A 9,968-nucleotide genomic window follows, 5' to 3' on the forward strand; every position below is an offset into this window, starting at 1 on the left:
GGGGGTAGGAGGAGACTTCCCTAAAGATTTATTTTTTGCATTTTCATGCTTTACGGCAGAGTGGGAAAGACAGGAAGGTACGAGAGATGGAGGGGAGGACATGCAGCAAAGGACCACAAGGGCGGGATTCGAACCCGGGTCGCTGCGACCCGGGACTCAGCCTTAAACGGTACGCGCCCTACCGGGGCGCCGGAAGGAGACTTCCCACATGGTAGTTTGCGACCATGGGTTTCCTTTAAGACACATCATGCCACAACCTCTCGGCGAATATATGCCGGCTTTCTTGGTGATCTCATTTGTGGTTTTTCCCTTTCCTTCGTTGCCTGCCCAGGCAGGGAGGGGCGAGGCTGACTATACACGCCCAGCCCTGGCAGTGGGGGGGGGGGGGGGGGTCTGACCTGTCGTTAAATGGCATTATGTCTGGGGTGGGGCTGCTTTGGGAGAGACACAGGGAGAGAGACAACGCAAAGAAATAAGAGCGAGGAAATAGCCATGGAGAGGGTGTGACGGGATGTTTTTGCAGAGACATCATCACGACCTATGCGACATCTCCTCTAGCTTAACCCCCCCCCCCCCACCCCACCCCCATCCAGGCTCTGATAGGAGGAAAATAAATGCGGGGTCACCCACACCTCATTGACAAGAGCAAGGCATTGTGGGTAAGAAGCGAGAACAGCCACTCCACAACTGCGATGTGGGTGCGATTGCGCAAGAGGCGATTTTTCGTATTTCGTCTTTCTTTTTTTTAAAGAGGAAATACCGGAAAGTGTCTCCCACCACCTCAGCTTGGGGCAAAAACTAACGGCAGAAAAGGAACCTCGGCAGCTGGCTAGATGTAGCGTACGAGCCGCGGCGCTAATAAAAGAGCTAGCCTGACAGACTGGAAGGCGCGTGTTCTTGCGTGTGATAGGATAACGAGAGCAGGATGATGTCACGAGTGCGTAACTCTTCCACATTGTGCACCACCGTCTCCCCCCCCCCCCCCAGCTCCCCCAAGGTGTGGCTAACGGCCGGCTACTGGCCCCATTAGAGGAATGTATTCTCACCCCTCTTGCCAATGTCTGGTTTTCTTCCTTCCTTCCAGCTTCTAAGGAATTACACTGGGACGTAGTGTGGCAAGGCAGTGTGTGTGTGTGTGTAGCATGAATAATGCATAGCGCACAACGCCGGCTTTTCAGAAGGCAATGTTTTAAATGGATGAACGATCTGAGCTGAGGACGATTGTCGGAGACGTTTGTCCGCGGACGTGATTTGAATTTCAAATAATAAAGTTCTGTATCCGCGACAATTAATATAATTTGCTGTAGACCATTAATGCTATTATCGTAGGGCTTGTGGAGATAAACCAAGCGTCTCCTATCCGTGTGGTTGTAGCGGTGTGTTTATAATGACGTCTGGCGTTAATTAGTCGTGGCTAGACCTGCTGTCAGCTCTGTTAATTGACTCCGTCCTGTACCTTGATGAACCAGCTTTGTTTGGTTTTGCATTTTTTTTTATTATCTGTAAATATAGTCTGTCTGTTTTTCTTTTCTATTTTAGACATCGAGGGGGGGTTGATTTTGAATATGAATGTGAAGATTTATGTTTGTACAGATGATGAGAGATGATGAGTTCCTCCTGAGGTTGTGTTTTTGTCTTCTAATATAATTTTTATCAACCAATTACTCCTGAGTTTTATCTTTCTTGAATTCCAATTCCAAGTCAGGTTTCTTTCTTTCTTTCATCGGATATCTGAAATATATAAAGTGAACGGAAACCTAAGTCTGCATAAGCGAGCGTGCGTGTTTAAAACATGGCTAGGAGCCTCGTGTTTCATCCCCAAATGTAATTATACGATAATCTTCGTTATCTTCCATCATAATGAGTCTTGTGCTAAAGTGGTGAGGAAAAGTTAACTTTATCAGCATCAAGACTTAAAGCTGTTATGGTTGAAGAATATGAATAAAACGATGAATACGTTGTCTGATAGGAAGGGCACGTCTTTGTTTCTAATTCTTTAAGCCCTCTGTGATTCAACTTGGGACAGAAAACTGACAACCGCAAAATTCTGTTTTTATCAATTTAACAAATTTTTTACTTGAACAAAAAGGGTCTTCTTGCACACACACACACACACACACACACACACACACACACACACACACACACACACACACACACACACACATTCTCTCACCTCGCCAGGATAACCAGATGAATACAGAGTCAAACATTTGTATAAATCATAATCGGTTTCGTCCCTCAAAAAACTTTGCTCCCTGACCTTTGCTCACATCAACCTCAGCGGCAACCACTGTTGTGAGTCGCTCACCACACACACTCTCAACCCTGTCCCTAGTCATGCGCTTCACCTTGTAACCGCACAGTAGTGAGGGGATGGGGGGGCTGTTAAGTTAATGCTACGCTTCCTCAAATAGCCAGCGAGATCCCTTTATCTGTCGGAAGTGATTTGTTGCTCAGTGGCTGCGCCGGCGGCGGCTGTGTGGAGCGTTCTACAAACGCCAACGCGATAAGCTCTGGTCCCTGACCTTTCAGCCCCTGGTCGCCCCCCCACCGGCCCACCCACACCCCCCTCCCGCAGTCCCTGTTTGCCGCACCCCACCCCCACCCTCCCCCTCCCCTGTTCTCCGCAACTCAATTATCAGCCCCTAATGTCTCCACACAACGAGGCGGCGCGGGGGGGCCCTCCAGGCCCTCCAGGCCCATGTTTTGCTCACTCTGTAGGAGGACGGTTCTGCCCATTCTGCCCTTTCTCCGTTTGTTAGCTGCTGTTGTTGTTGTTGTTGTTGTTGTTGTCAGTTGGGTCCCCACCCCGTGTTTGCCCTGACCTTTTGATTAGGCCGACCCGCTTATAAGAAAGGTACGAATACGAAACAATAACAACAACAGGGCGGGAAGAACGTCGCAACAACACATGACAAAGAAAAGCCCACAATGGATCCTCCTACACAGGAGCAACATGTTTCACGGGGAGTGAGTGTTTCACTCGCCGATGGCAATGACAAACGCGACGGACGCTACAATGGAAGCTCGTCTTTTGTTACAGCCGAGAGTCGCATGCGGCGGCTGCCTTTCAGTATTTACACATGTCCGCAGATGGTTTTCATGGGTCTATACGTTTAACACCCGGTGAACCCTACTCTCTACTGTTTCAGCCTTATTCATAGTGACTCTCTGCCTTGGGTAAGCTGGGGTTTGTGTTCATGTTCCTTGCTCTGTTTATTATTTTTTTTACATTTTTTTCAAATCACTTACTTAACCTAATTTAACATGATCCTTTCCTGACCTGTACACTATCTAACCGTACTTAAGTATAGCTTACCTTATCTTAGTTTACCTTTTTCTGCTGATTTGATTTAAATTCAATGCACTGGCTGGAAACTCAATGATTCATCTCAGAAATTAGCTTGTCATTTAAAGAATTTATTTGAAATAGAAAGTTATTGCTTTCCTTCACTAATCTCGGGACGCATCAGTCCTGCTACGGGGGGGACTGAGAACAACAATAATGTGCAAAAAACTTGCCTTATCCTTTCCTTAACTGATGCTTCCTAACCTAGCTTACCTTATATTAGTGGACCTTAGCTGCCCTCACCTCACTTCACCTCACCAACCTGGTTGACTTTACTAGCTTCTGTTTCCTTCTGTGCTCACAAAAACACACCTGTCACAGAGCAACACTGCAGAACAGGCTCTGTATATTCGACAGTTCGACACTTTCCCCTGAAAAAATAATAAAACCAGGAGGAAATTAATCCGACCAAGACAGCTGGAGACCACCTTAGGCGGGAAATTGTTTTTTTTTTTTTTCTGTTCGCTGTTTTTGTATGCCAACGAGTCACATTGCACTCACCACTTCTTCTGGATGTGGTGTTGTCCCTCGACCAAACCCAACGCTGTACATCGTCCGTCATTAGGCTGAGAGAGAGAGCTAGAGACAGAGAGACAGAAAGGTGGAGCGAGAGAGCATGATGAACCATGGTCTGAAAGACGCCTCAAATGCAGAAACCTCTGAGTTTGTAATGTGTTTCATATAGCATCCTTCCATCCTTACAAGGTGATTTCACAAGGTGAATTTGGGGTATAATTAAATATTGTATATTAATATTTCCTGAAATAAACCAGTATTATTTGGCTGATAGAAACCAAAATGAGTATTGAGCCTGTTATAAAAGCCCCCATCCTTTCTCCAGACTTTTCACCCACGTGGGTGAGATGATGTTGAATCTAACACCTTTCAGCAAAGTTATCCATTTACTTTACTATACAGCGAATGTGAACCTTACCACTTAATTTGGTTCTTTCGCAATCTAGCCATGGATGGATTGGCCGACAGACCAAACTTTTTTTTGTATTAGACACAGAAAATAAGATACTGATTGCTGGTAAAACTGTCATTGTAATTTCCATCCCAGTTTTCTTTTAAATAGAGGATGCGCTGCAGATGTACAGCAGCATATTAACTGAATAATTGAAAATGACTGAGCACACACTCTGCTTTTTAATGACGGCAAATCATTCAGCACTCTCAATTCTACTCAAATTTGTGTTTGGCATAAATAGACGTCCTGATTTGGATGGCGTTCTTCATACAATCCAACCAATGTAATCACGGAGGGTAATGCCATGTAAATCCACCATTAATCCATCCATCCATGGCTGCTATTTTTAACAGCTCCATGAAGGCATGTGTTTCCCCTCGTCTTTCGAGGAACACTTGGTTCTCACTCTCGGTTTCACCGCGTACGGTAGGCCAGTACGATGTTCTGGTAATATATATGACGATCATGAAGGATCATGTTGAGTAGGACTGTATGTGCTTAAATCAAGATCCAGTCTACCTATTTCGGAAACACCAGAAGAAGAAGAAGAAAAGTACCTCTCGGTATTTTGAAAAGTAGTGGATGGGAAAATCGAATACATGGAAAATTATCCACAATTCCAAGTTTAGAAAGTAAAGTTGTTTTCTAAACGTGGGAAAAAACCGAGCTGGTTTTACATGTGTTGCCTCAGCGGGGAATCAAAGGGGCCCCCTCGAAAGTGTTTCACCTCTGGGCCCCTGGCGGGTGGGGCCGAGCTGGGGGGGTGTTGTTAAGGGGGAGGGCATGGCAGACGGAGACATGGACCTGCCATCAGCCTCCCGTCGTCTCCACCGCCCAGGGGAGAATATCATTAATAATAAACATGTTCAGAATCAGAATCATTTGATCTTAGAGGCATGAAGTAGATTTGCACACAACAGGAAAGTGACTGAGTGGTTGAGGTTGGTGCCTAAAAGACGCACCAATTGATATTACTACTTGATTAGATATGAAGATATACCTAATGATATTAGAATAGTTTTTCAGGGACAGCCAAGCCTTCCTCACTATCCTCAGACAAAATACAAAAATATTACTTAGGCGGCCGTGTGGATGAATAGTTAACAATACGCCACCCTTCATTCTTTTATGGAGGCAGGCTGGGCTGGTAAACAAATTTCTCCTGATCGGTTTGTGGGTTGTTTTTTTCTCCCTCATTGAACTTTCCAAAATTCAATTACGATTCTGCATCCAGCGCTCCCGGGAGCACTTGACTCGACTCGGCAAATGATGAGAATAAGATGAGTTGCACGCAGGCTATTTTTCTTGACAAACTCACAACTGAGTTAATCTTCTCCCCTAGCTCACCCTGCCTCTCGCGGCTCGACAACACACAGTGGATACGTGCGCACAACAAACCACGACTTTCGATTGTGTTTTCTATGGACTAGAACCGTAACAGGCTACGACGCGCTTTTAATCAGAAAACACTGTCTGTAAGCAAGGAAAAGGAAACGATATGAAAACAAACTAGCATTTCCTGGACCTAACGACTCCCTGTTCTTTCTCTGGGCTCAACTTGGCCTTTCCATGGCTTGACATTTATCCTCCACCTGATTGGTGGAGAGAGGGAAAAAAAGGAAGGAAGTGCTCACCTCTCCTCTACTTGTCCCTTTGAATTAAGGGATAGGTTGTTCCGGGCTCCCCGTCTATATCCGTCTTACAAAGGGCACGCAGACTCACAATCCATGGCATTTTCACTGACATGGTGGAGCCCCTTTTTGGGGAGGTTGTTGACAAATTATCCGGGGGGCGGGGGGGGGGTTATATGAACTTGAATTGGTCCCGGGGAAATAAACGAGCAGGGTCAACAGTAGCACAATAGCTCGAGTCTGAGGTAGTATAGTGAGGCGACGGTCGTGGGGAGATTGACGACAAAGCAATGGAGCTCATTGCTGGACATCGTCAGCACAGAGCACATTCGAGAACGATTTTCCACATCTTTTATTAAACGGGCTGCGTCTCAAGGGCCGTCAGAAAAGCGTATTCAAAATACTAAATAATATCCTGATGGTGCCGTCTCACAAATCAGACTTTGGATGATTAATCTGACGCCTGACAGCAGCTCAAATCTGGGCGCTGACAACATGACAAATCATGTGCCCGGGGGCGGGGATCTGTCGGAGCGCGCTTGGCCGCTAACAGCAAACACACACTCGGCCTCCGCTGGTAAACTGAAGAAAACTGTCTGAATTAATCAATCAATCAGCACCATGCAGACTGGCCCTGACACTTATTCAAATCCCTCTCCTTTATCTTCTCGGTCGCTGAGTTTTCTTTGGTCAAATATCTCTGTACCAAAGCAGGAAACAAAGGCGTAACTCCTCCCACTTGCAGTGGATTGTTTCCTGTCTAGGTTCTGTGCCGTCCCGCCCCCTGATAGTTCTGCTTATCGTGGTAGGACTACTGGATCCACTCAGGCCTATGGCAGCATTTAGTGGTCACTGCCATGAATAATTAAAATCAACCGGCAAAGTGCAAGCATGCTAACTCGGTTACAGCATGCTACTGGTCGCTATAAATGCGTCAAGTCATGTTAGGAAGTGGACAGGGTGCTGAACTCAGTCATGATTAAATGCATTTAGGACTGTGTGACAATGCTACACACCACCTATGTGGCTGCTACACTCAACCTCCTAGGGGAGGTTTTATTTTGGGCTTCCCGAGACCAAGAACGCAAGGTGGTGTTAAATCTGGTTCTCCCATAAAGACTCATTCACCAAGAAATATAAATAATGATTTATTACAATGACATAGAAAAAGTCTTTGCATGAGGAGTCTTTGGCGTAAGCCCCGTCACGGATTCGACGTGGACTCGACGTGTCCTACCAGGAATGGCAGGGGCGGAGCCTTCCCCTGGTCCGTAGACTGGGCAGACCTGGTGGTGGTGGGGTGGAAGGAGGAGCGTCGAACGAAAAACCTGAGCAGCGGAAGAGGTGTGTTAGACAGCTGTTTAAATGGTAGGTGCAGGCCGGTGATTGGTGAAGCAATTAACCAATGAGGGAGTAGCGCGCCAGAGCCTGCGTCCTCCTGGTAGAACTTGCGCTAAAGTGTACATTTCATTGGTAAAGGTTTGAGAATGATACATGGCCCAGTGTCGAAGCCGTCTGGGGGAACTCCTTGAGTGTAGTGCAATCAGTAAACTGTCAGGAAGGCAACTCACGTTGTCAGTAACACGGGACGGGAGGCACCTGAATGCCACGCCTGTCTGTTGTGGTCAGGCTACACCTGCAGCACACCTGGAGTCACTTACTCTAATCAGGAGGGTCCTCCACTCTCTCTAAGACCTCTAGGGGCAGAGTTCCTCAGCAGCACAGGGGCCATTCACAACAACGGTAACAATAGAGTCTCTAGACTATAAAGAAATCCCAACATAATCACCCAGCAACATATGTGATTGATTGAAAACAAATCAGAATCCTTCGCCCTCGTAATAAAGTTAATCAAGAGAGTGAAATGGTTGCCAAACGACACAGGCTAGTGAAGACTGGTGATAATAAAAACAAATTGTTACCCGGTCACAGGTGTTTGTTTACAGGGTATTTTACAAAGACTTCGAGCCAATCAGAATTAAGGACTGGAACTACCTGTTGAATAAATAGTATTTCATATTTTTAAATTAAAAGCGAGCAAGGGATACATGCAATATCGTCTGTGTAATTGTTGTTGACGGGGGGATCATTCGATCCTACAAAGAAAACAAAGAAAACAATTTGGGTAAGTAGAAATTAATTAGCCCGACAAAACAGGAAAGCACTTCAAGCGTAGCGGTTGGCGCATGCAAAAAGGGCCCCTGGAAGTTTGCATTGAAATTAAACCTCATAGTAACAGCAGGGCTTTTTAGTTGATATATCCTATTCCCATCGTACCAGAGAACTCTCCCTACCTCCGTCTCCATCTCACCTTTTCACAAACGAAAACCCAAACACGGTTTATATTGGACCAGATTTCTGTCTCATCAGATGAGAGCTGGTCCCTCTCACTGGAGGGGCTGCAGCAGAGTGCCGGAGGCGCGCGGCAGCGGAGGGCAACGCGGTGATTCACTACACGTGCATGTCTGCGCCGTCACGGAGATGTATTTACACGGATGGCTTCGGAACTGACTCAACCGACGCACGGCTGAGCGACTCGAGCCGCTGCGCAGCCGAGCGAAACACGGCGATGACAGGCAATTTAGTCTCTTTACACTACGCTCTGTAAGGCGGCTTCATTACAAACCGGGAAGAAGGAGATCCACTTTAAAAGGAGAAGTAAACAGAAGCCGTCACGGGGGCTGCCGCAGCGGCTCTCCTGTACACGCCCCCTCGGTTCAGACTCCATAAGCGGAGGACAAGTGTGCACCATAAACGCTTCGTCAGCATGTCACTACTGTGCCGGCCGATCAGAGGATATCCATGCATGCGATAGTGAGTGTTTAACCTGTAGAGCAAGTCGTCCAATGCAAGTCAATGTACACGTGGCGCACACACCCACACACACACACACACACACACACACACACACACACACACACACACACACACACACACACACACACACACACACACACACACACACGATCTGTCTGTTCTTGATGTGTTGGTGACTTATTACAGCGTGTCTTTGAAGGAATATTTGTGGGGGTACCTACCTTTAGAGGGTCTAAGGGACTCCCAAAGCAGTCTGGTGTAGACAACGTGTCAAATTAAGGTTTTCATTGCCCTTGATGTATTTCAACGTGTTAGAAGAAAGTTATCATCATATAAATTGGGCTGTCAGCATGGGCTGTCAATATCATGACGATCAAAAAAAGATTGGAAAACATGTCTTTTATTTCAAAAACAAAGTTTTATGTGAAATATATATTTGTTTTGTGGGATGCAGTGCTTTTCCCCCCCTCCCCTTGCATCACTTTGAAGCCACTCCAAATCATCCTTTGTTGAAACATTATTTTTGAAAAGATTTTCTGGTACAATGGGTTCTCTGGGGCCAGAGACCTACGGGGCCCTCTCCTCTCCCCCTTTGGTTCCTGAAGCGCAGGGCTGTGTGTGTGTGTGTGTGTGTGTGTGTGTGTGTGTGTGTGTGTGTGTGTGTGTGTGTGTGTGTGTGTGTGTGTGTGTGTGTGTGTGTGTCCCCGTGTGCTTTTCAAGCGCACAGGGGTCATCCCTTACCGTTAACGTGCATTAACATAACATAAGTTTTTTATCGGTCGTCATGAAAAAAACATAAGGGGTAACTGTCATTTTTTATCGGCCGTCATTAAAAAAAACATAAGGGGTAACACTGTAGTTTTTTAATCTGTCATCATGAAAAAAACATAAGGGGTAACACTGTAGTTTTTTAATCTGTCATCATGAAAAAAACATAAGGGGTAACACTGTATTTTTTTATCGGCCGTCATGAAAAAAACATAAGGGGTAACACTGTATTTTTTTATCGGCCGTCATGAAAAAAAACATAAGGGGTAACACTGTCGTTTTTTATCGGCCGTCATCAGTAGCGGTGGCGCAATTGCGGTCTGGCGGAATTGTTGACGGGGGGGGGGCGCGCGGCTGCGGTCTCGCGGAGTTGTTGACGGGGGGGGGGGCTGGGTGGGGGGAGTATGATCGATAATATAAAATGTGCAGA

The sequence above is a fragment of the Micromesistius poutassou genome (assembly GCF_964030765.1).
Source record: "Micromesistius poutassou genome assembly, chromosome: 23".
Classification (NCBI taxonomy): domain Eukaryota; kingdom Metazoa; phylum Chordata; class Actinopteri; order Gadiformes; family Gadidae; genus Micromesistius; species Micromesistius poutassou.